Source organism: Triturus cristatus, chromosome 4_1 (assembly GCF_964204655.1).
Source record: "Triturus cristatus chromosome 4_1, aTriCri1.1, whole genome shotgun sequence".
Taxonomy (NCBI): Eukaryota; Metazoa; Chordata; class Amphibia; order Caudata; family Salamandridae; genus Triturus; species Triturus cristatus.
The window spans coordinates 146,913,730-146,940,611 of record NC_140585.1 but is presented as its reverse complement, the minus strand read 5'-3'; the positions used below and the strand labels follow the sequence as shown (position 1 = coordinate 146,940,611).

The 26,882-nt window shown below is 50.7% G+C and overlaps 2 non-coding genes across 2 annotated transcripts; both read right to left on the bottom strand.

Moving 5' to 3' along the window:
* Nucleotides 1-1,550: 1,550 nt before the first annotated feature.
* On the bottom strand, nucleotides 1,551-1,623 carry TRNAT-UGU (transfer RNA threonine (anticodon UGU)). The gene has a single exon. It is a non-coding gene; the product is annotated as a tRNA-Thr (tRNA).
* A 799-nt stretch (nucleotides 1,624-2,422) lies between these two features.
* TRNAE-CUC (transfer RNA glutamic acid (anticodon CUC)) lies at nucleotides 2,423-2,494 on the bottom strand. The gene has a single exon. It is a non-coding gene; the product is annotated as a tRNA-Glu (tRNA).
* Nucleotides 2,495-26,882: the final 24,388 nt, after the last annotated feature.

The window sequence follows — 26,882 nt, the reverse complement described above, 5'->3', positions numbered from 1 at the left end:
ATTGGTCAGATTAAGATGGCAGAGATGGCAGGACCTCTGAGTCGGAGGATGCAAAGGTTTCAACGTTGGACCTGAACACTGAAAACCTGCACCTATTATCTGGATCAGCTTGTCTCTCGTATATTGCTGATATTCCAGCGTAAAATTGGCAGGGTGCTTGCCACTGAGCGCGGCCCGAGCGTGGACGAGTGCAGCCATGCTTGTCTTTGGTGCGCCTTCGGTACGCGTCCGCTGCGCATCAGCGGTGCAATTTGATTAAAATACCCTGAGGACTCCTAACCACTAGACCACCGCGCTGTGGTGCGACTGGAAGTGGTTAGGCTCCACTTCCCCTCTTTTCCCCTCCCCACGCTCTCCCCACAGCAATCGGGAAAGAAATCCAGTGGTGGACCGAAGAGTGGAGGAATGGAGAACGCTGTGCTAAAGAAGGTGGGGGCATATTATCAAGGGCCATTTCTCGCGATATTGGTGCTTATCGCCGCTATAGCTGTATTTCATATCGCCTTTGGGAAACGCGTTGTTAATACCGTGCTGACTCGCCGATGAAATCCAGCGATAGCCGGCGATAGGAGAAACAGCGCTAAGCACGCTTTGCGAGCATTATCGCAATTTCTTGTTAATATGCCTCGTGAGTCGTAAATAAAATAGCTCACAGCTACAAGTGAGTAAATTAGAATTAGTATAAATAGCTTAAAACGTGCGGCGTGTGCAAATGACTGCCTTCGTGGATCCCCACTGTGCAACTCACTGGCAGGGAAGTCCACTCATTTGAGCCATTTTATAAACATTGGTAACTGTGTCCTACTGTCATAACCACACAGAAAGGACTGGAAAAATAAAATGTGCAGCAAGATTTATTAAGCATTGGCCTTGCTTGGTTGACCTATTGGTTTTGTGAATGCATTTTGCTGTGCAACATGAGCACCCAAAAAAAGAGAGCGATAGAGGGTAGATGCAATGACAAGGTGGCTTCTGGTGACAGCATCATTTTGTAGGCGCACGCCTGTGAAATGCCCCTGGTGCTATTATCACTGTTTTATATTTACGATTCCAAGATGGCAGATGCCATTTGGATTGGTAAATAAAAGCGCCTTTTGAAATACCGAGCAGTCCAGCAGAAAATGACAGCTGCCAGACCCTCCAAAAACATTAAAATTTAAAATAATTGAAAGGGTAGCAATGCGCAGGTAGCAGGAGAGGAACAGGTGGGTGGAAGGAACTTTGGGGATGGCTGGTATTTAAGGGGAGTCTGCACATAATAGAGCAAGAAAACATGCACTTGCAAGGGGTACTTAATGGGGGGAAAAAGTAGTTTCCTAAATACAAGCAAAAGAAGGATACAAGTTAGCCAATCAAACAGGGTGGTAAAAGATGGTGTGCTCCAGAAAAGGGAAAACGACAGGAATAGGAAAGAATGCCATCCAATAGGAAGCAAGTTACTGTGAGTGGCAATAAAGCCAAGGGGTAGGTTCTAAGCCCAATGTAAGTTTGTGGCATGGTCTACAAGAGGGTTTTGTCTAACAGGCATACGTGAAGAAAAAGAGTTCACGAGGCTCCAGCGAGATTTGAACTCGCGACCCCTGGTTTACAAGACCAGTGCTCTAACCCCTGAGCTATAGAGCCTTACGTACGTATTTTTGTGTCTTTAGATATTCAGAGGCTGTCACTAGATAAAGGTCATGGGCAGAAAAAAGAAAGAGACATGCCAGCAGGAGCCATGCCAGACACACTGCCCCCCGCCGCCCCCCTCCCCCCCAGGCCGCCCTGCCATAATCAGTATCAGTGGGGCACCACGGTGTGCAACAGCACACTGCTCCTTGTATCCTTGTAGTACTAGTGCACACAGTGAGACGCACCCAATACAAGTGTGACGTGGAGCATAGCGACTTGACTACTGACACAGTATCTTATTAGGAGGATGAAATGGATGTGCCCAAAATCACAACGTGTGTCATGGCGTTGACGAGACACTAGTGCAGGAAAGCACTTGTCATAATTCAATGGCTGACGATGGCACTCACCCGCCGGAATCTTCCGGGTTAACAGGGTAAAGTGCCTCTACGTGAAGTTTTCCAGTTATGGAGAGAGACGGTCAGTAGCTGCTCATAGCGACATCGTCTGGTTTCAAGAGGTGTTACATGTGAAACATTGGTCTCCAGAGATGATACGTAGAAAACATTTCCCTTCTGAAAATATACCAGTAAATGTTGCACCAAAAATGAATACCTGCGTAAACAATAAAAAACAGACACACGCTCTGCTTCTCAAGGTTGCCTTTCTTGTGAACCAGGTGTTTGAGCCTGCCCCCGAAATCTAAAATATGTACTGACAACACATTTTTTTTTTTTATTTAGATGAAAGGAATGTATTGACGTGTATTTCTAATTTGGAAAATTTAAAAATAAAAAAAAAAAAATACATCTTCCCTGACCGGGAATCGAACCCGGGCCGCGGCGGTGAGAGCGCCGAATCCTAACCACTAGACCACCAGGGAGCGTGATTACTGGCACCGTATTTTTTTTAATGACAGATTCAGCGCCCGAAGAGCGTGTGCATGCACTATATGTAGTTAAATGTGTGCTTTTTCTGACTGACCTACATACATGCAAAAAGTGCTCACAACACCAAGACACGTGTTAAACAAAGGAGGGAAAACATGACTTGACATAGAAGATACACTTCACTCACATGGATTATGCAGAATGTCTCACTGCACAGCTTATAGATTGAACTCTCCTTGGGGATCCAAATGTCAGATGGTCAGACTGTGATAAGGCACATGAATACTGAAAGGTAAACACGTCAGTAACCACTACTCCCTCTTAGCCTTCGTCTAAGGTTGCCACATCTTATCTTATCTCTCAATGCAGAAAAGTGCCCCATTCACCATCAATATGTACAAGCTGCACTTAGGTCTCAATATTCTAGCTCGGCTGTCCAATGCATCCATTAACTGAAAAGCAGTGGCAGTCACAGGAGAAGTCAATAGTGATGCGAGTTGGTACAACACTGAGAAGTGAACATCACACGATTAGACGTAGACCTAATCAAGAAAAATAGAAGTGCCGTTCTAGGAGGGAAGTGCACTTCTCAGGGCACCAGCGGGTGGACAGCGTATCTTTTCAGGGATCCCTGCAGGAGGACAGCAGTCCTTCTTTGCCGCTGACCGCGGCCCCCGCAGGGGGCCACTCGGCGGTCGGCGCCTTAGTGGCCCCGGGGCCCCGGTCACCCCTCCCCACTCCCTCCTTCGGGGGGGCGGGGGCAGGGATCCTGACTGTTGCCCCCCTCCGTGTCAGGGGCCGGAAGTGACGCGCAATGCGCGTCACTTCCGGGCTCAGGTGTGAGGGGGAGGCTATTTAGCCTTCCCCCACCCTCACTGGCGACCTCTTTGTCGCCCACCTCGCCTTACCTCAGCAGCATCGGTTCGTCGTCCGCACCATCCTCGTGTGACTCCGGCCCCCACGGCACTGTTGATCGTCGTCGCCTCTACGCTTACTTAATTTGGTGAGCCTTGCAGCACCCACTCCGCCCCGGCCCTGTCCCTGGGCAGTACCAGGTGACGGGGCCCTGTGGCGAGGAGAACCACAGGCGGAGGGGATGCAAGAGAGGGGCATGTGGGGTTGGGGAGGCGGGCGTGGGCTGAAAACCGCGCCGATTCGCACAGAGCATTGCTGAGGTTGGGGGTGCGGGCCTCGCCAGGGGCATTTGCGCGAGGGCAGCTGCCATTAAGCTGCGGCCCGGCTCCCTCGGTCGCGTAGATCCTGGGGTATGCAGCGTACTGCGCTCCCATAATTATCGAGTGCGCGCTGCGCTGGACACTACCCCCCGTCCTGTTCGGGGCAACGACCTGCTGTATTGGGGGATTAGTCCGGAACCGCCCTCGTGAGGGCGGCGCCGCCCACCGGTGGGTGTTGCGTCAACTGAGCAGCTGATTATATTGCCGGAAACTAGGTTGGGAAGGGATGTGGTCCGTCGGCTGCGCTGCCACCTCTGGTGCAGGAATACAGGGGGCGAGCCGCGAGGCCGCGTCCACATGCTGTGATTCGGGGCAAATCACTTAATCTCCCCGTGCTTAAATGTGTATGTAAATACGGTGCTACGGGCCCCAATACCTTCGGGTCGAGTTCAAGCTAGATAAGGAATATATGCATAAAGAGCGAAACGTATACAAGGTCTGAGGCTCAGGTCCTCAATCTCAATCTGGTTGGTGTTCGAGTCTCGGGGCCGCGGCTGCATTCTGTAATCCGGGGCAAATCACTTAATCTCCCCGTGCCTAATATGTATGTAAATACGGTGCTTCGCGCTCCAATACCTTCGGGTCGAGTTCGCGCTAGAGAAAGAATTTATGCATAAAGAGCAAAACGTATACTGGGACCGAGGCTCAGGTCCTCAACCTCAATTTGGTTGGTGTTTTCGAGTTTTGGGGCCGCGGCCGCTTTCTGTGATGCGGGGTAAATCACTTAATCTCCCCGTGCCTATATGTATGTAAATACGATGCGACGTGCTCCAATACCTTCGGGTCGAGTTCGCGCTAGAGAAAGAATTTATGCATAAGAGCGGAATGTATATTGGGACCGAGGCTCAGGTCCTCAGTCTCAATTTGGTTGGTTTTCAGCCGTGCAAACACTTTCCTGCGACATAAAACAACATGTCACAGGATGCAAGGTGTTAGCGGCTTAAAAAGAATGACGCGCATAGTGCATAGCGACGGCAACCGGCAGCTATGCCGCTGACCGCGGCCCCCGTAGGGGCCCACTCGGCGGGGTGAATCATGTGACGGGGTGAATCGTGTAGTTGGCCTACGGGCTCAGGCGGTCATTATAGAATGAGGGGACCCGGTTGCAAGCCTCGGCAATGGCGCTGTACAACCCAGTGATCCTGGGCAAATCACTTAATCTCCCTGTGCCGGATATAAAAGGAATGGTGTCCGCAACTGTGCTCTGCCTCGCTATGATACCCGATGTTCCTCCAAGCGCCCGAGCCCACCCCCACTCACTGCCTTATAAGATCTCATGTCAGGAGCCCGAAGAAATGTTTAAGCTTTCCCATCAATCGGATCAACTCTTTCATCCCATTTGCTAGACAACCCCGAGTTAAAAATAGACGCCCGCCTTCCTGCTATCCCGGTAGCCGCCTCATTAGCGGTAAGGCTTGGGAGCATATGTGCAAGCAGGGCTTGATCCCACATAATGAGATGAACGCGTCTCAGCATCGCCGGCACTGTTGTCTGCTCTCCAACAGAAAGAGACAGATTACCGGCGTCGGTAACAGATGGCGCACAGAACGGCACACTGTGGGATATCAGAAAGAACGTTAGATCTTGTTATATTCAGTGAAGTAGTATTTACCGCCACTGCTATCCACCTGTCTGATACCTTTTCCCCGCAATAAATGCACTCAATGGATTGTCAGGAAATGACGTCAGGCCAGAATATTCACTCATTTGGAGTTTGTGCTTATCCATGTGTCCTCGCATGGGCTTTACTGGCTAGGGTTGTAGAGCTGGGTATGTAGCTTCTTCAAGGGTGCCCCGTGGAGAGGGGTTCAGCTTTACCGAAAGTTACGAATCGATAAAAGATGTAGTTAATAAATAGTGATTATTTGGCATATATCCTTTGTAAAGACCTAACTAAAACATCAAAATGCAAACCTGGTAGCTAGAGGGCGTAGTGTTCAAACACTAGTACCATCAAACATATAAGGCGCTGAAAGGGCTGTGCAAAGGGGGTGACCAAGGATTGCCTGCATAGAAGGTGACATCGCTGTAATCTTTCTTGTCAACTCGGAACCCAATACACTTTAAATCTGCATCTGCACATGCATAATATTCAACTTTTATGATGTGATGGTTGGACGCTAAGATGTACATTTTTGGGTCGTGGGTGAAATCAACAGTCTCTACTTTGTGATTTAATGCAGACTGTTGACGAGTCAGCCTGCAAAGGGACTAGTAGAAGTAGTAGTTATAGTTTATTCGATCATTTTTTGACCATTCCCATAAAAAGCAAATGAATCAGGGTGGTCCGCATGGGGGCCATGCCCATCCTTTTATGCCCATCCGCATTCGTGGTGCGCCCCATCCTCGGTGATTTCGGCCAGTATGACACCCCCTGCTCCGGAATGGGCGGTGCTAGTGCCCGGCGCTTTAGGGTTTTCGCGCACAGTACAGGTTTGAAGGAATTTCGGTATTCCACGCGGATGGGGCGAGCGGGGGCAAGGGGTAGGCGTTGTAACCTGTGAGTTGGCTGTTGGTTTAGGGTAACCAGTTCCGGCCCGCGGGGTTGCGTCCGCATTCGGCCATTACTATACCCCCGCACCTCACTGGATAATCGGGTGCGGTGCTCTTGTTATCTGGTACACTCGATCACGTAATATTGTATTTTGAATTAAGCGCCCAGTGCCTGGATGTGTAACGTAAATAGGGCACTCATGTAAAGCGCTCCAATACCTTCAGGTCGATCTCGCGCTATATAAATATGCAACATGTAATTGCGGGCTGCCTATATAGGCAGATCCATGATACCAGTGCATGAATTGCTCGCAAGATTTTGCTCCCATATACTCGAGCACGTAGGAGACTAGCGTGGGTTCACGGCCCCAAAACTCCAGCACTGCACGGCTGGGAGCTGCCTGGGTCCCCGCTGATCGCGGGAGGTGCAACACATGTGGCGCTCCCTGGTTAAGGTTATCGCCCCCCCTCCCGTCGGCTACGCTGCCGTTGAGGGTGGGGGGGCATGCAGTGGGCTGCGTGCGACAGGCGCAATGGACCTGGCACGGGGATCGTTTAGTATGATACGAATCTTGTAAGCTCCCCGTGCTTGAATGTGTAATGTAAAAAAGGTGCTCAGGTAAGGCGCTCCAACACCTTCAGCTTGCGCTATATAATTATGCAACATGTATTGCTGGCTTCCTATAAGGCAGATAAATAAAACAAGTGCATGCAATTTTCACATACGCGATTACGGGCATTAATAAACCCCCCCGCACCTCAATGGAGAATCTGGTGCGGTACTCGCGCGGTTCGGTCGGGGAGCGGGTAATAGGGTATGAATGTCGTAAACACCCCCTGCCTGAAGAGGTAATATAAATACGGTGCTCATGTTAAAGTGCTCCAATGCCTTCCGGTCAAGTTCGCGCGATATAACTATTCATCATGTAATTGCAGGCTTCCTATAAGGCGGACACATGATACCAAGACATGCACTGTCCACATCACGCGATTACGGGTATTACTAATCCCCCCCCGCTCCTCAAGGGTTAATCTGGTGCGGTGCTCGTGTGGCCGGGCACGGCGATCGTGTTATATGGTACGAATCCCCTATTCTCCCCGTGCCGGCTTGTGTAAGTACGGTGCTCATATACAGCGCTTCAATACCTTTGGCGTCGAGTTTGCGCGACACAAATATGCAACATGTATGTGCTGGCTTCCTATAAGACAGATTTTTGATACAAGTGCAGGCATTGTTCACAAAAATTTGCACCAATACCTTCCGGTCGAGCGCGCGCTAGATAAATAGGCAACATGTGGTGGCTGGCTTCCTATGATGCAGACACATGATACAGGTACATGTATTACTCACAAGAAGTTGCTCGTGCCCACATTCGCGCGCATTAGGCGATCCCGGGCATTACGACTCCTCCTGCACCTGAACGGGTTATTTGGTCGGTGCTGGTGTCCGGCGCTCTAATTATTTGGTGCGCAGTACGGTTTGAGCTAATCACTAATCGACCGTGCCCGAATAAGGTATGTAAATACGGGGCTCATGTTCTGCACTCCCAACACCTCCGGGCGGGTCACGCGGTGACTCTGGCCAGATAATTATTATCCCCGTGCCTGATGATGTGTATATATATACGGTGCTCATGAACGGCGCGCCATTACCTTCGGGTCGAGTTCGCGCGACATATAAGGGCTAATTACAGTAAGGGTCGCGCAGTCCGATCCTGACCTCACGTGACCACGTGTCGCTCGTCTCCAACCTTTTGCTGAAAGGGGGCTTGGGTCGCTTGTCATTGTTGTTGTCTCGTTACCCACCCCCATTGCTTACGGCCTCGCCCTCCCAGGTGCATCAGTCCTTGGGCAGGGCGGACCAGTGTGGGGATAGTCCTAACGTAGAACTGTCATTGCCATGTTAGTAACAGTTAAACACGGGTCGCTGCCGACAGTCTAAAAGAGGTATGCTTAAGCCCGCAACTTGGCCCCGCCAACATGCTTATGTGGGCCGCCTTCAACGGTCACTGATATGGGGAACTCACACATATCTAACTGTAACCTAGACACCCGGGTGGGTGCCTAGTCGGGCAGGGCAACGCAACCGAGATAGAATGGTAGTTATTATCTAATGCTAAAGGAAGTCTGGATTGAGCCACTAGATGGGTTAGATATGGGTGCAGCTCAGCGCCCCAATCGCATTGAATTCGGGGACGCACTGACATAGCGGCAAAAGAATAAGTGGTCACCACATAGCGCATCACTAGGGCCTAAATCACGGCACAAGGTTACTGGCGTGATTGTCCAAGTGGTTGCGGGTGCGCCGCTCGCGAGCGGATTGCAACTCGTGGTTTACCTCTGTCTCAAATCGACCGATAGTTCATGGTTAAGCCGATCGGCCTGCAGAACACTGAGCTGGGCACCATAACCAAGAGTTAGGCCTGCAGGAGGAGTAGCTGAAGGAACCATATAGGAATAGGTCCAGATGTACTTTGGGGGGCATTCCCCTGCATCCAAAGACAGATTTCGGGTTGCTTCAATGAAGACCTTCCACCCGGCTGGTGGGTGGTATGGTTGTTATATAGCAAGTGTGCGGTCGTTCAAAGTTTGGTAAAGACCACGTAGAGCCCCAGGGCATCAGGGCGTTATTGACCGTGCAGCATTCGCTACGTTCAGAATAGGGCCGGTATTTGCACCAAAGTTTCCGGTTGGTTCCCACAGACTTGTCTGCTCCCAAGGTTATCGTCTAGGGGTAGAACGTGAGACTAAGGGGGCATTGCCTGCTTCGGCGGCACAAATAAGCGATAGCTACGCCGGGATGGAGTTACCATGCAGGTCCTGCCACCACTGGGTTCCCCCCAGGTGATGGGATCAAGTTAGGTGGGACCGCGAAGTCTACGGTTCTTGGGAAACTTCCTGCAGTAGGGCATTCAGCAACAGATAAGGTACCAGCGTGTGAGTATCAGATATCTGCTTTCCAGCAGCACCGTGCCCTGGGAGCTCACGCGTTGCCCTAACTCTGTGGCCCTCCCACAAGGGAGCCGGTTAGCAAAACAAGTGAATAGGCTCCTTAGGCGGGCCTCTGGCCTTCAGCTGGGTGTAGTCACCATCAATTGGAGAGAGGCCCAGGTAAAAATGGGCTTTCCGTAATGCTTGGAGGACCATTGCGGTTGGTGGCACTCCCCACCGGAATCACTGGTCGCGTACGGCAGCTGCAGGAGACTGGGATCCTGGTTTACGGACACTTTTACCGCGCTATGGGTGCTGCTGTCCCAATACCTGGGGTGTCAGCGGGGCAAACACAAGGGGACATTATGACAGCGCGCAACGCTTAAGCCAAACAGATTCCCGAAGCTGGTATGCCTAAGGGATCATCACTGAGGGATCCGTGGGGGCATAATTCCTATAAGGTATAAGGGATGGTGGGCAGGGGCAAGAGTCGCCCCTTGCCCATGGTCACGCGCTGGCAGTTAGGTGCACTCCCGTGCCCCAGGTTACCTATCTGAGGGGACTGTACAAATGTTAAGTAACCCTTCTCGTCATAATAGTCAAAGCGGGCAGGCCCAGGATTGTGAATAGGTGTAACCTTCCCGCTGGGGGGCGAATAGTTATCGCACATCTTCACAGGCCCCTCTATTTCAACAGACCCTATCCGATTAGGATAGCGTCTAGAGATTGGGGACATAGATGGGGCCATCTACAACTCCAGGAGCTATAGCTCACTGGTAAGTCTTGGGCCTGTGGTTATAAGGGATCTCACAGGGTTTGAGTCCCGCGAGCACTGTCAAACTGTCATGAGGTGGCAGAATGTCAAACTCTTCTGTCTGCAGGGATGGTTCCCTTCCAGCTAGTTGCAGGAAGCCCTAGATAGGAGAGGTGCAGGAAAGACTATAGCGGGTTGGTGGGGGGCCCTGGCTGCGACGGTTAGCCGCCTCCAGGGCTGTGGCAGAGTTACAGGGCGATCTGGAAGCAGGCCGGTTCTAAGGGTACCTCTGCGCGGCACCACGTGGTGCCTGAGCCAAAACGAGGAGCCTCCAGAGAGGTCCCGGAAGCCGGTCGGCGCCCCGCTAGGCCTGCGGGCGGTTGTGGGCCTGAACAACCGGGGGCTTGCTATGCGACGCTCCGCCCCGAGAGGGGGGGTGTGAGTAGAATCTCAACGGCACGTGATCGAAAAAAGAATCACTTGGGGGGCAGCACTTGCGGGTCTTTCCCGTGCTGCCCGGCTCATCAGGCGGGGCAGGTGAAGTAGATGGCCGCCTGCCCTTGGATCGCCCGTAAGATAACCCACCTATTACATATCCTGGAATTATGTAATAAAAACCTGCAGCATTTGTTACCCACTTACAACTGTTTCTTGTGTCTTCTTTGGGTAACCTAATTTGGGGGAGGGGGGAAAGCGGGGTGCCCCTGGGGGTATTATGCCGCTGACCGCGGCCCCCGCAGGGGGCCACTCGGCGGTCGGCGCCTTAGTGGCCCCGGGGCCCCGGTCACCCCTCCCCACTCCCTCCTTCGGGGGGGGCGGGGGCAGGGATCCTGACTGTTGCCCCCCTCCGTGTCAGGGGCCGGAAGTGACGCGCAATGCGCGTCACTTCCGGGCTCAGGTGTGAGGGGGAGGCTATTTAGCCTTCCCCCACCCTCACTGGCGACCTCTTTGTCGCCCACCTCGCCTTTTTACCCTCCCTACCGCTTACCCGGCGTAGGTGTGGTGGGGTGGGGTTTTCTGCTGAACGTTTTAATGTTTTCCTTTTCGTTGCAGGCGGAGTTACAGGGCGATCTGGAAGCAGGCCGGTACAAAGGGTACCTCTGCGCGGCACCACGTGGTGCCTGAGCCAAAACGAGGAGCCTCCAGAGAGGTCCCGGAAGCCGGTCGGCGCCCCGCTAGGCCTGCGGGCGGTTGTGGGCCTGAACAACCGGGGGCTTGCTATGCGACGCTCCGCCCCGAGAGGGGGGGTGTGAGTAGAATCTCAACGGCACGTGATCGAAAAAAGAATCACTTGGGGGGCAGCACTTGCGGGTCTTTCCCGTGCTGCCCGGCTCATCAGGCGGGGCAGGTGAAGTAGATGGCCGCCTGCCCTTGGATCGCCCGTAAGATAACCCACCTATTACATATCCTGGAATTATGTAATAAAAACCTGCAGCATTTGTTACCCACTTACAACTGTTTCTTGTGTCTTCTTTGGGTAACCTAATTTGGGGGAGGGGGGAAAGCGGGGTGCCCCTGGGGGTACTAAGGGGTCCACGCAGGAGGAGACCGGATCTTCTCAAGGCATCACAGGAGACAGCAGATCTTCTCAGAGGTTTCTGCAGGAGGATAGCAGCTCTTCTCAGGGGTCCCTGCAGGAGGTCAGCATATGTTCTCAGGGATCTCTGCTTGAGGACAGCAGATCTTCTCAGGGATCCCAGCAGGACGAGACCTGCTCTTCTCAGGGATCCCTGCCGGAGGACAGCAGATCTTCTCAGGGATCCCCACAGGATGAGACCTGCTCTTCTCAGGGAGCTCTGCAAGAGGACAGCGGCTCTTCTCAGGGTATCACAGGTGACAGCAGATCTTCTCAGGGGTTGCTGCAGGAGGACAGCTGCTCTTCTCAGGAGTCCCTGCAGGAGGTCAGCATATGTTCTCAGGGATCTCTGCTTGAGAACAGCAGATCTTCTCAGGGATCCCCGCAGGATGAGACCTGCTTTTCTCAGGGATCCCTGCCGGAGGACAGCAGATCTTCTCAGGGATCCCCACAGGATGAGACCTGCTCTTCTCAGGGAGCTCTGCAGGAGGACAGCGGCTCTTCTCAAGGTATCACAGGTGACAGCAGATCTTCTCATGGGTTACTGCAGGAGGACAGCTGCTCTTCTCAGGGTATCACAAGTGACAGCAGATCTTCTCAGGGGTTGCTGCAGGAGGACAGCTGCTCTTCTCAGGGGTCCCTGCAGGAGGTCAGCATATGTTCTCAGGGATCTCTGCTTGAGGACAGCAGATCTTCTTAGGGATCCCTGCAGGATGAGACCTGCTCTTCTCAGGGACCTCTTCCGGAGGACAGCAGATCTTCTCAGGGATGCCCACAGGATGAGACCTGCTCTTCTCAGGGAGCCCTGCAGGAGGACAGTGGCTCTTCTCAGGGTATCACAGGTGACAGCAGATCTTCTCAGAGGTTTCTGCAGGAAGATAGCAGCTCTTCTTAGGGGCCCCTGCTGGAGGACAGCAGCTCCTCTCAGGGGTCCCTGCAGGAGGTCAGCATATGTTCTCAGGGATCCCTGCTTGAGGACAGCAGGTCTCCTCAGGGGTTGCTGCAGGAGGACAGCAGCTCTTCTCTGGCCATCACAGGAGACAGCAGAACTTCTTGTTGCTCCCCACAGGAGGACAGGGGCTCCTCTTAGGGCTCCCTGCCGGAGGGCTGTAGCTCCTCTGAGGCCAAGCAGTAGGATAAAAGGTCATTAAAAAGGTAACTAAACCAGCCCATAGATAAAAAGTGTTGTCTTTGCATAAAATAATTTCTTGTTCAGCGCCGACTCAGAATTTCAGTTATGTAGGGTGCATAATGTATTCTGTTGTAGCTCGAATGGGCCACAATAGCCTCAAAAGCCAAGCAGGCATCATTCAAAATAAGTATTGACAAAGCCAATAGATCTTGCCTACAAAACTAGAGCTATTGGCTGTGTCAATGTTTACAATGGAATGAGTGGGGCGTGATTGCACCCCAAGCCAGTCGCACAGCTGCGTGCACAAGTCCACAATGCGTCAAATTCATCCTTATTTCATAAAGTATTCGTTCGATTCTCTTCTCTAACTTCACTCCACTTAATCCACACATGAAAAACCATGCTAATTTTCCAGGTTTCCTATATTTATGATAAGACCATCCGGACTTTTATCACAAACACGATAAACGCATGATTCATCCCAGGCATGTTCTTTATTGAAACCCAATGCATTTCGGACTGCACGAGTCCTTCGTCAGGGGTAACTACAAATAAAACGTATTGTAATTAATAATCAACATCTGCGTGTAACATAATACATCGGTTCAACAATATTAGTGCAAACAGCAATAATCTACTGTGCTATAAAATTCTTATACTTAAATGTGCAAACAAAAAATGAAATGAACAAACTTCCCCCTCGTACTTATTACCCCATAACCACCCCCTTCTACATTATACTGCAAAGCATCTTAGCTGGCTAACAGCTTGTCCTATATGTTTGTAAACAACCTTGTTCATTAACCAGCCCCACGCGTTTAAACGCATATGAACAGCCCCTATCTATAGCGCACTATTGCTGAACCACCCGTAATTGCCTTCCGTTATGATTTTCTCTCCTCCTCACTGAAGCATTCCGCCCGTGGGATCCCTTCCTCTATTTACCCATTTTAAACAAACAAGCCGGGTTGTTTTCAACGTGGTGCTCACGTACCTGCCCAGGGATATTACAGACTCTCAATCATCCTCTCGAAGGAAAAATGTTAACCCACCCGTAGTAACGCTCGGTTTTTAAACCTCGCGTGCGAATTAAAGTCCCTCCCTAATGCGCGCGTGTGCTGATTAACCACCTGATCTGAGTCGTTACCGCTTCGTAGTTAACAAAGACTACAGTCCCCAATTAACAAAGACTACAGTCCCCAAAGTGCTTTACTGTTTACAAATTCGATTCTTGTGTCGACATTAATGTGCTTTTAAAAAATTACATTCCAAAGTGAAACCGTCCTCAATTAACGAACGTGCATGAAAACCTGCACCTTGCTGGATGCTACTTTCTCTATATATTACAACCACAACTTGACTTTTATCCCCCACTTAATAAAGAACTAGATGTATTCGCCATTGTGTGGATCAAGCTTCCAAATCCATTTCGTCTTGTTCACCTGCTTTCCATGCTGGGTGCAAACCATAAGTCGGGCAAAAATTCATGGTTCATGTTAGGAAGTAATGGAATGCACACCAAGTACTTAATCCCAGATTCAATGTTTATCCAAAAATCCTCAAAGAATGCGTGCGTTACTGGTATAGTGCCTTGCCCGGGTGGCACTTGTATACAATGGAATGAGTGGGGCGTGATTGCACCCCAAGCCAGTCGCACAGCTGCGTGCAAAATTAGCATGGTTTTTCATGTGTGGATTAAGTGGAGTGAAGTTGGAGAAGAGAATCGAACGAATACTTTATGAAATAAGGATGAATTTGACACATTGTGGACTTGTGCACGCAGCTGTGCGACTGGCTTGGGGTGCAATCACGCCCCACTCATTCCATTGTATACAAGTGCCACCCGGGCAAGGCACTATACCAGTAACGCACGCATTCTTTGAGGATTTTTGGATAAACATTGAATCTGGGATTAAGTACTTGGTGTGCATTCCATTACTTCCTAACATGAACCATGAATTTTTGCCCGACTTATGGTTTGCACCCAGCATGGAAAGCAGGTGAACAAGACGAAATGGATTTGGAAGCTTGATCCACACAATGGCGAATACATCTAGTTCTTTATTAAGTGGGGGATAAAAGTCAAGTTGTGGTTGTAATATATAGAGAAAGTAGCATCCAGCAAGGTGCAGGTTTTCATGCACGTTCGTTAATTGAGGACGGTTTCACTTTGGAATGTAATTTTTTAAAAGCACATTAATGTCGACACAAGAATCGAATTTGTAAACAGTAAAGCACTTTGGGGACTGTAGTCTTTGTTAATTGGGGACTGTAGTCTTTGTTAACTACGAAGCGGTAACGACTCAGATCAGGTGGTTAATCAGCACACGCGCGCATTAGGGAGGGACTTTAATTCGCACGCGAGGTTTAAAAACCGAGCGTTACTACGGGTGGGTTAACATTTTTCCTTCGAGAGGATGATTGAGAGTCTGTAATATCCCTGGGCAGGTACGTGAGCACCACGTTGAAAACAACCCGGCTTGTTTGTTTAAAATGGGTAAATAGAGGAAGGGATCCCACGGGCGGAATGCTTCAGTGAGGAGGAGAGAAAATCATAACGGAAGGCAATTACGGGTGGTTCAGCAATAGTGCGCTATAGATAGGGGCTGTTCATATGCGTTTAAACGCGTGGGGCTGGTTAATGAACAAGGTTGTTTACAAACATATAGGACAAGCTGTTAGCCAGCTAAGATGCTTTGCAGTATAATGTAGAAGGGGGTGGTTATGAGGTAATAAGTACGAGGGGGAAGTTTGTTCATTTCATTTTTTGTTTGCACATTTAAGTATAGGAATTTTATAGCACAGTAGATTATTGCTGTTTGCACTAATATTGTTGAACCGATGTATTATGTTACACGCAGATGTTGATTATTAATTACAATACGTTTTATTTGTAGTTACCCCTGACGAAGGACTCGTGCAGTCCGAAATGCATTGGGTTTCAATAAAGAACATGCCTGGGATGAATCATGCGTTTATCGTGTTTGTGATAAAAGTCCGGATGGTCTTATCATAAATATAGGAAACCTGGAAAATTAGCATGGTTTCTCATGTGTGGATTAAGTGGAGTGAAGTTGGAGAAGAGAATCGAACGAATACTTTATGAAATAAGGATGAATTTGACGCATTGTGGACTTGTGCACGCAGCTGTGCGACTGGCTTGGGGTGCAATCATGCCCCACTCATTCCATTGTATACAAGTGCCACCCGGGCAAGGCACTATACCAGTAACACACGCATTCTTTGAGGATTTTTGGATAAACATTGAATCTGGGATTAAGTACTTGGTGTGCATTCCATTACTTCCTAACATGTGTCAATGTTTAGCCATGTTGGACAGCAGTGTGGCTGGCAGGCAAAGGCTGAAAGTTTAAAAAAACACACTATGACGCAGTCATTGCTGGACAAGTCATCATGTTTTTAGGTCTCGCCTGATCCAGCGCATGCACTGGTCTGGCGAGACTTATTGAGAGGGCTCCAAAAAGTGCTACCAGGCCAGCCTAGAGTTACAGTGCATGTGCGCGGGCGCGCGCGCCGCGCTTCACCACGATTACCTTCACTTTCGCGGCCGCACGGCCGCTTTGATGTTTGATTGCGATCACTTTTGCGGCCGCAGGGCCGCTTGGCATATCCAATAGGTCTCGCTTTTGGGACCTTATAAGTATTTAGTTATGGAACTGTTGCATGGCTAAATACTTATAAGGTCCCAAAGGCGAGACCTATTGGCTATGCCAATGCTTGTTTTTATTGCTGGCAGGAGGAAGGAGAGACATGTAGGAGGCAGCATGAAAGGAGGAGGAAGACAACACAGAGGACAGGGGAGGCAACACAGGCAACAGAAGGTGTGTGGGGGAAAAAGTGCTATGGTGCAGCCAGTGGTGTCCACATCATAAAGCATTTTTTAATGTAACTGGTGGGGATCAAGCACGAACACAGACGAGCGAGGGCGGGAGGCAGTGGCGGCTCCTCCTCAATGGCGGAGGAGCGTTTCCCCACTGTCTGGCACAGAGCCAGCAAACAAAAAATAAAATGATCCTCTAGCATAATTTTCTTCTTCGTTTGCTGGCTCTGAGCCAGCTTGAGCATGGAGGGGCGGGGCATGGGAGGAGGGATGTGGAGTGTGTGTGCACTCCCTAAGTGCTCATGTGTGTTTTGCCGGCTGTCTCAGGCTGACCAAAAAACACATGCGCACATAGGCTTTTTCCAGCCCAGATTCATTCAGCAGCCGGGCTGGAGAAACCCCGCAAACTCCCAGGGCTGAGCGGAGCGTCTTTCATGCCCACTCGAGCCAATCCCGGTGCTGCTCTGCAGCACGGTGATGGGCTGGGAGTCTGTCCCAGGGGCTTCTGGGACACAGGAAGAGGCCAGCAGGAGAGACACGACCTGGGAGGCGGGCATCAGCATCAGGTACGTTTTTTTCATTATTATTAACCCGTGTCCCTGCCCCCGGTGCTGTCCACCCACCTTCCCTCCACCCTTTGTTAGTTTCGGCCGCCACTGACAGTAGGGGAAATCAACAGCATAGATGAGGGAGGGAGGGGGCGGGTGGGGGCAAGACAACATGGATAAAGAAGGGAGGTGGCGTGGGGCCAAACAACAACACAGACGAAGGAGAGAGAGTGGGGGCAAGCAAAAACACAGACGAAGGCGGGAAAGTGGGGCAAGCAACAATACAGATAAGGTAGAGAGAGGAAGAGCCGATGAGGTCAAGCAACAACATGGACAGTTCGCGTGCTTGGGGGCAAGTAACAACATGGACATAGGAGGGAGGGCAGGTGGGGAAAACAACTCTACAGATAAGGGACGGAGGCAGTGTGGGTGGGGTCAAGCAACAACACATATGAGGGGATGCCGGATGATGGGTGTGGGCAACTTACAAGGAGGGGGAGAAGAATAGAGGGAGCAAGTTGAAAAAGATGCACTCTGGTAGAGTCCTTAAACATAAAAGAAAAAGTAGCGCCTAAAAAAATTAACAATGTACTACAAGGTCCATGCTCAGAGGAACAAATACAAGAAAAGGAGGTAAGACTACAGCAGCTGACCAGTAAGAAGAAAGCAAACGAGAGTGACAATTCAGCCAAGCAACGGTAAGCAATGGGCAGCCTATAAGCACTGTTGGAAAAAACGGTCTTGAAGACGCAGTGAGACCTAAACAAGCATTAAAAATGCAATAGGTCTCGCCTTTAATTAAGTTAAAGCCATTTGCTTTGCTATACAATACCATTAGCAAAGCAAATGGCTTGAACTTAATACAAGGCGAGACTTATTGCATTTTCAATGCTTGTTTGTTGTTGTGGTGAGTTGAGTCAAGGCTGGATAGCAAGTATTTCAAGTTTGATGGCGGGAGAGGGGTACTCGTGTCAACCCTTTAAGATGGGAAGAGTGCCGGGTGGAACGGTTTCGTTGGAGGGGAGGGGGGGTGTCAGAGCATTTCATACCCAAGGGTGGAGGTTTATTACAACCAGCCCGCACTTCACAGTCGGGGGCTGTTCCGTTTGCACTTCATGCATCGGCATAGTTGTGGTTGTTACAGTCCTGCGCTTTAAAGTTGCAACATCGAAGCACTGGGAATCGGAGGAGTGGAATGACACGAGGCATCACTGGGAATGCAGGATTGTAACTACCCAGTACTTAAGAGCAGGCGGGGTAGTGGGTTGTCAGCCCAGAACTCAAGCATGGGGTGGAGGGTTTGTTGCTGTCGATCACTACAGATCTGGTATTTGCCACTGGCTTTACCCGTCTAGAGCTGCCAAAGCACTGGTACTAGGACATCGCACTTGTTACCACAGTACGAGAGCTGTTACCACAGCCCTGCATGGGATGGCCGCTGCCTACCACGGCACCACAGCTGTCTGCTCCTCACTGGCGAATGCCCTATAATCAGCACCGCACAATGATTCCAACATTCTATGCTGCCCCCTTAAACAAATGCCTCCTCACCCCTGAAACACTCTCTCAACAGCCCCCCCACAGATATTAGCACCCCACATCTAACTTTTAACCCACCCTTCCAAGATTCACCAATCACACAAATAATTCGCTGCAGCCCCACTAGCAGCCAAGGAGGGCATAGTGCCAATATCGGCCACACTCACCAGCCCTCCCGCAGCAACATACAGGTAGCATAAATAAGCAGACAAGACAACTTTTTGGTGGAGAAAATTGCTGCAGGTTTATTAGCATACCAAATATGCCAACATGGTGGGTTATCTTACAGGCGATCCAAAGGCAAGCTGCCCCTCGTGGCCTACCACCTGATGGGCCAACTTGCATCGTGGCCTTAGCCTATCGGTGCTTAGCGGTTGTGGTGAGGGGATAGCCCCCCCCACTTCCGGTGAACCATTGGTCCACCATATAACTCACGCCCCCCCCCCTACAAGGGGCGGAGCATTCAAGCAACCCCTGGTTGTACAGGTTTCCAACAGCCCGTAGGACAGATGGGGCGCCATCGCACCCCAGGGTCTACCGCACAGACTTCCTGGGGATATTCAGCCTCAGCACCCTTTGTGCTCCTGAAGAGGGTACCCCTGAGTACCTTTCCGCCTCTGCGTCGCCATGTAACTCCGCCTGCAACACAAATTAAAAGATTAGAACATCCTCCCTCCCACCCTGATTACGCCGGGTAAGCGGTAGGATGGGAAACGGCGTCAGGGCGAGGGGACAAAGAGGCCGCCAGGTGGACGGTGGAGGAATTTATACCTCTCCCCGAACCCCACCCCGGCCGGAAGTGATGAGCGGGACCCCAAAGGGGTCTCTGGACACTAGGCCGCCCAGTGTGCCATCCTGTGGCACTAAAGGGGCCGCCCTCTTATGAGGGTCTCCTGCGGTGACTTTGTCGGTCAGCCCGCATAGTGCCAATATCGGCCACACTCACCAGCCCTCCCGCAGCAACATACAGGTACCATAAATAATCAGACAAGACAACTTTTTGGTGGAGAAAATTGCTGCAGGTTTATTAGCATACCAAATATGCCAATATGGTGGGTTATCTTACAGGCGATCCAATGGCAAGCCGCCCCTCGTGGCCTACCACCTGATGGGCCAACTTGCATCGTGGCCTTAGCCAATCGGTGCTTAGCGGTTGTGGTGAGGGGATAGCCCCTCTCACTTACGGTGAACCATTGGTCCACCATATAACTCACGCCCCCCCCCCCTACGAGGGGCAGGGCGTTCACGTGACCCCCAGTTGTACAGGTTTCCAGCCGCCCGTAGGACAGATGGGGCGCCGTCGCACCCCAGGGTCCACCGCACAGACTTCCTGGGGATATTCGGCCTCAGCACCCTTTGTGCTCCTGAAGAGGGTATCCCTGAGTACCTTTCCACCTCTGGATCGCCCTGTAACTCCGCCACAGCCCTGGGTGTGGTGACCGTCGCAGCCAGGGCCCCCCTACCAAGGCCGGCGCTCCTACTTACATTCTGCTATTTCCAGGGCCTCCCCAAGGTCCAGGAGGAACAAGTCCATGCCTATTCTGGAGAGATGTATCTCATCGTCCTCGAAACACACTGTGGATTTAGCATGAAGCAAACCATGTCTTATGAATCCAAACCCCATTTGTTCGGTGAATTTACGCATCGCACAATTGACTCTCCTGCGCACAGCCTCCATTGCTTCCACTGATCGGGCTCCCTGCCACAGGAGCCGTGGAGTGATCTCTGACCACCACAGTTCACATGTCCCTAACTGATTGCTTAATTTGCAAATAGTGGCTTTCATGTTTTGAAGCAATGTCCTTTTGCCCAGGGCCATCAGGTCGTTACCCCCCAGCTGTATAACTAGCACATTGGGGGGACTGGTGACTACCCCCAGCCAATGTTGTAGTTTGTCCAGCAACCCATTCCATCGCATGCCCGGGTACCCCAGCCAAGTTATCTCGGTGTTGGAAAAGCCATGCCTCCACTTCCTGCTTTCAGCCCACTGTGCCAATCTGCTGACGCCAGAGTGGCCAATCACCCAGACCTTTGTTCCTGGTAAATAAAAAAATTTGATGTTGCAAAACGTTTATTAACAACACAGCACACAAAATGAAACAGTAAACTTACACTACACAACACACTGCCGCCAGTACCCAGCAAACCGGTTCCTGCGAGCAAATCAAATTACGTGGCTCATGGACAAACACAATTGTAAACAGGAAATTACCTTCACACCACACATCCGTCAGTCGCCATGACCCGGCTGCTGAACGGCCATTAAAGTTCGTGGGCTCATGGCCGTATGTATCTCTTGAAACAGTGGGATTGCCAACGCCCCACCTGTTTGATACCCTCTTCTGGCAAGCCTTCCTTAAACGATGTAGTTGCTGCCCCTATGCGGAAGGAGTGGCTGCAGAAACGCTTGCTAGGGTCCCTGTTGCCAGACAGTGCCAGGCACACATGCAAATGTGTTCCACCTGGTACTTTGTAAGGGGCGTGCTGTCTGCGTGGAGAAAAAGGTAACCGTCTGCTGCCGGGCGCAGGGCCAGATAGGCGGCGAACAGACTGACTGGGCAATACCTGCCATCCCCAGACTGTGCAGTCAGAAAACCCTTCCCTCCCCGCTCTGATCAGTCTACGACCTTCTCAGCCTTATTTTGAGGGAATCCCTTGAGAGCACCACATCTTGTATTTTCAGTACCACCCCAGACTTATCATTCTTTGCTCTGGCCACCAACTCACTAATTCGAAGTGCCCCAAAGAAAGCCAGGCTGAACGTGGCAGCAAACAATGCAGCCTCAAACGCCGAGTAAGTGGCCTTATGCATCCAATCTAGCAGCCCCTGCAGTGTCTCAAAGTCTATGGGGGACCTATTGTTCGGTGCCCTTGGTTCACTCCTGGCCCACCCTTTTAATGCAGCTCTTATCACAAAGGATCTTGTTGGATCTGACTGGCCCTTTAGTCTAGCGTGGTGGCTGATTGCTGCAAGATGGCCCGATATCCACAAATGACTCTTCCCATTGGCTTTAGCCCACAATATGAAGGACTGCACTCTGCTTTCTAAAGATAGTTTGCCTTCCTCCCATGCCCCCGACACTAAACAAAATTTTTGCACGCAGGACTTATATCTCTTATTTGTCCTGGGTGCTAGGGATAGCTCACCCAGCCCCCTCAGTCGCTTTTCCACTTCAACAGCTCATCAGCCCCTGCGGAAATCGCCTGCCTGTGTGAGCAGACCAAGATTCATCGCTCCCCACTCAATCACCATCTTTCTTGCTTCCCAACGTTGGCGTTATGCCGTCTATGGTGTTTAGCTTCCCTTTGCTCCAGGGGAGAGCAGCCCTGTCTGGCGGTGTGTGTACTGAAGGAGATGTGTCCTGGAAGTACCATTGATACGAGTTCAAAAGTCACTACTTCGCAGTACTTGGTGTGTTTAATAAAACTAATAACAGATCCAACCAATCACTCGGGCATTCCTCGTGCATTTTGGATTGACGGAATTCCTTGAAAATATGTAAGCTATCTCCCTTGGCATACCCTCCCTTTAACACAGGTTTTTCCTCTCTAGGCATGTCACTAATTGTCTCCATCATGCGTTTCAGGCCAGTTTGAGTTCTGCTTAGGCAACATCCCTTCTAACACACCGTGTTGAGTTACTATTCATGTTTATCTCTTCTACAAGTCGTCCCTGTTTGCCTGGCACTCGTTGGACCCAAAGAAGCGTTTAACAATCACCCAATACAAATGTATATGCATGTTGCGCAACTAGGGAACTATTACTTCCTCACTACGTACTTCCGGGCATGTAAATACTGCAAAAGGTATCCCTACCTTAGTACCTGAATAACCACTAAATAAATACAGTCTAGGTAAAAGATTACCAGTGCACCTAGCCAAGGGCCCTACACTGCGTGTCAACCCCTGTTGTTGAGTTTTCGACTGTTGATTTTGCCTGCCCACATCCGGACCCTTCAAGTAAAACCAGCCAAACCAACCGCCTACATGGCCATTAACGTGCCAACATGTGTCCAATGAGATTAAACAAGTTAGAGGCTTTATTGTATCAGCCAGACCAGAAGTGCCTGCCAGGACCCGCATTGCCTGACCTATATAATCATGCCTACAATACCAATTCATGCGAAATTGGTACCACCGGCCAGAAATCTTGGGCCAGAACTTGGGACCGTGGTCCCATTGTTAGCTGACAACACCCATGGATATTTTGCTACTGACACAACTGGTGACATGCACTCCGTTTGGATCTGAGGACATGGCGTAAACCTATGAGCAACGTACCTGCACCCTCTTAACTATGAATGCAAAAGTGATCCGGTAGTTGTCTGTATTAGTGAACCAACCCCTCTCTTTCAGCACTATCGAGGCAACCGCCCCCTCTCAGGAAAGACACACTCACGCCCCAACTGACTGAAAGTGCCTGTTTGTGTGTAGCCTATAACCCTACTTTTTCGCTGGAGGTATACCAGGAATCTGCTGCAACATAGCCTGCTTCACTGCTGAGCGTGCCTCGCACAATCCCCGATATGCCTTCCATTTCGTGGGTGCAAAGTTTGAATGACATTGCCAGCAGCAGTCCCGGGCGAATAAAAGGAAGCATAAATCGACAAGGGACTTGGCCTATTCTTCACCCTCTGTGTAGTGCTCTGGACTGCCATATCGAGCGTCGATGAGGCCTTACCATCATAAATATCATCAGTTTCTCCTGTGATACAATTCCGCTGGGTAGCTGGTAAGCTCCCTTTACTGTAATACCTTGTAGTTATGCAATGATGACAACAGACCATTACTGGGCTGTAACCATGGGTGCCCATTGTAGTCACCCTCCATCCCCTTGTACATTGATCATATGGCAGCTATGAGGGACCTCCTGTCCTCTCCCCGAACGGCAAGCACCACCCCTGTTTGGCGGCCTGCCTGAGAGTCACTACACCCGCCCCAACTGGACGTACTGATGCTGGCTGAGTCAAATGCCAAGTGCTGCATTGCCCCTACTGCGCCTGCCCCCCTAGATGAGACGTTTACCCCATGTAGGTTAGTGGGGGACCATTTACATGACAAGCGAATTAATTTGCTGCCGTAGGAATGTGCGGACTACTTCGTAGCCCCCTGTAGTGTTTCCTTTTACTTGTTGGTAGCAAATATTGCCCCGCCTACTGAAGATCTATCAGGGACTTTAACATACCTCCTGGCCTGCATAATTCAATTAGAGGTAGAAGCTAGGATAAGACACCAGAAGCCACCTTGTTAAATGGCCTAATTAGCATGCACCGAATCAACTGTGTCATCTGCAGGTACAACATTATCTAGTCGTGTCACCCTGTGGCCCTTCACCCCTCTCGCTCCAGATAGTATACAGTGAGCGTGCGTGTCCTTCTACTGCGGGCCAAAAGACATATATACCTTGGCGACTGTCCACACTAAGATACATGCCTGCCCAGCTTCTGATGCCATTCGGAGCGGGTGGCCTGAACCAATAGATGTCTTGTCATAGAAACCTAATAAGCCACGCAATGAACCAGGACAATGAAAAGGTTTCTAAAATGATGTACTTGGAGAACTACGATAGGCAAATGCAAAGGACTTTGGATGCCCAGCAGTCATCTAGGTCAGGAGGACCATCACTCCAAAAACAACCCTCTTGAGATAACCTATATATGCTGTTGACTTGGTGACACCACTCCGCCACCTAAACTCTATGAGCCCAACAGCGTACGCTGCATATGCAATTCCCTCTGAAAGTTGGTTGCTGGGATATTGGCCCCAAACCAGCTGAAGCTGTAGTGAATTGAATCTAACATTGTTTGCTGAGTTTGGCCCCCAAGCAATGGAGGTTCCCCTATCCCTGGCCTTCAATGACAGAACCCTCCATGGAACTTTCCAAGACGTCTGCCGGCCTGCCTTGGGCTTCAGACTCACTAGCTGCACCCTGCTGAGGAACCTGTCCATCCTAGCCTCTACACCTGCAGAGAAAGGCAGGCCCAGCAGATAGTTACATCACACTGGTCTTAACCAGAAAGCAGGTGCACCCTAGTGTGAAAACGATGCTGGCTCTGCAGTTGTAGAGCCAGTGCGGGTTAGCAAGGATGGAAGCACTAATGGGTCAAAGCACACAATTTAAGGGATCACCCTGGGAAACCAAGTAACCTGAACGTAAGATTGTGGATCTTTGTTTGCTTGTGGACAACATGTGCATCGGCTCCAAGACACACGTGTATGCTAAAGCCCACCGAGCCTGTGTCGTCCCACAGTGCCCACCATCCAGACAAATGCCATGTCGCATTGCACATCTCCACTAGGTCCTTCACTGCTCGAGTCACCCGCGCCACGTGGACCCGAGTGAAACATGTAACCAAACATCCCAATGAAGGTTTCCCCCCCTCATAGCAGCACCACTGCCCCAAACTCAAGCCCTTACCGCGAAAGTGAGAGCCCACCAAATGGGGAATAGAGTTATGACAACTCGGGTGAAAAGGGAGGGTGGGGGACAACAACAGTGTGGCGGCGCCATCTGGTGGCGCAGTCACCCGATGGCCCCATGTCAGAGCATAATTTGTAAAGAAATAAGTGCCTGAGCCCTTGTGATGAGGCCATCCAATGTGCACCCCTCATTGCCACTGCCAGCGCTGCCAATGTCAGAGTGTACCCCTCTACTAACCATCACACTGTCACCAGTGTGACAAATCAGACTGGTCGAACCCCCCCAAGCTTTAAGAACTATCTGGGCAGCAGGTATTAGTTGTTTTGAACATGTGTTGAAATATCAAACAACTAATTTTCTGCTCATTTTAAATGCGCAGCTGTCCTAAGTGCCGGCGCCCGCTTGTAAGTGTTGGTGTCGAGCCCCGGAAAGCACCGGCTCAAATTAGGAATTGCCCCCCATATAGGCTTTAAAATTACGATGTACTCGGTGCATAACTGGAGCGTACAATGCGCCATCGCCAACGAATTATTTCTCCCCACGTCATCGGGCAGACACCACATGGCAATGTATTACCACTGTTCAGAAGTTGGTGAAACTGGCGTCACCTTCGCTGAAGATCCCCCGGTGGGGGGTAGTACAATGAATGCCATGCTTACCTTAGAGGCAAGTCAGGGCACGCTGAGTGAGTCGTCCCGAGAGCGCATGACCTGGTTCTACCCTTCGCTCTAGAGTAAGTCTGCCCATGTCCCGAATTGCCCAGTGAGCGTGGCACCCATGCTTTGTGTCCCCCACACCAGATGTCCCGGGACCGAAATGCGGCTGTAACGCACTCACATTGTATTTGTATTTGTATTTGTATTTTGTTTTTGTATAGCGCGTGTACACCGACAGGTCTCTTAGCGCTTGGAAGAAGAAAGGCAGCGTCCGGGTGGGGGTGGTCTCCATGGTAGTCGGAAGTATTAGGTAGTGTCCCTAAAAATAAATGTTTTTAGCTGTTTCCGAAAGGGAAGCAGACCAGTTTCTTTACGGAGGGTGTCGGGCAGCTGGTTCCAGACTTGTGGCAGAAGGATTGAAACAGCTCGTCCTCCTTTGGAAGCAAAGTTACCCCGAGGGCAAACCAGCTGGGCGGCTTCTGCTGAGCGAAGCGCCCGCCCTGGCACATATTTGATTAAGCGTTCCCTTATGTACCCTGGGGCGTGTCCATAAAGGGATTTATGGGTGATACACAATCCCTTGAATTTTGATCGTTGCTTGACAGGCAGCCAGTGCAGCTTACGCAGCAGGGGGGAGGCATGAGTTCTCCTGGGCAGCCTAAAGATCAACCTGGCTGCGTCATTCTGTACCACCTGTAGTCTGCTTGTGAGTTTCTGGGGAAGCCCCATATACAGCACGTTCCCATAATCGAGACGCGAGATGATAGTTGCCGATACGATGGATTTCATGGATGAAACTGAAAGCAGGGGAACCAGTTTCCTCAGTTGTCTTAGAAGTCCAGTGCATGTGCCCACCACCGAATTGACTTGGTAACTCATAGAGAGTTCGGAGTCGATCTTAATTCCCAGACTTTTTACAACTGGTGATGGGCTAGGAGAGGCCTCTAGTTCTTTGGGCCAGAACAGGCCGCTCCAGGGGTTGTCTTTTACTGGAATGGCTAGGACTTCGGTTTTATCCGGGTTGATTTTTAGGGAGTTTGCAGTCATCCAGTTTATTGTAAACCTAAGGATGTTTTGGACTGCCTCTTGGGCGCGGGCCGAGTTATCGATCCTCAGAATGAGCTGAGTATCGTCCGCGTAGTTGAAGATCCGGCCTTCCATGTTGGCTAACGCGGCCACCAAGGGCTGCAAGTATATGTTGAAAAGGAGCGGGGATAATGCGGAGCCCTGAGGGACCCCGCAGGAGATGCTACCC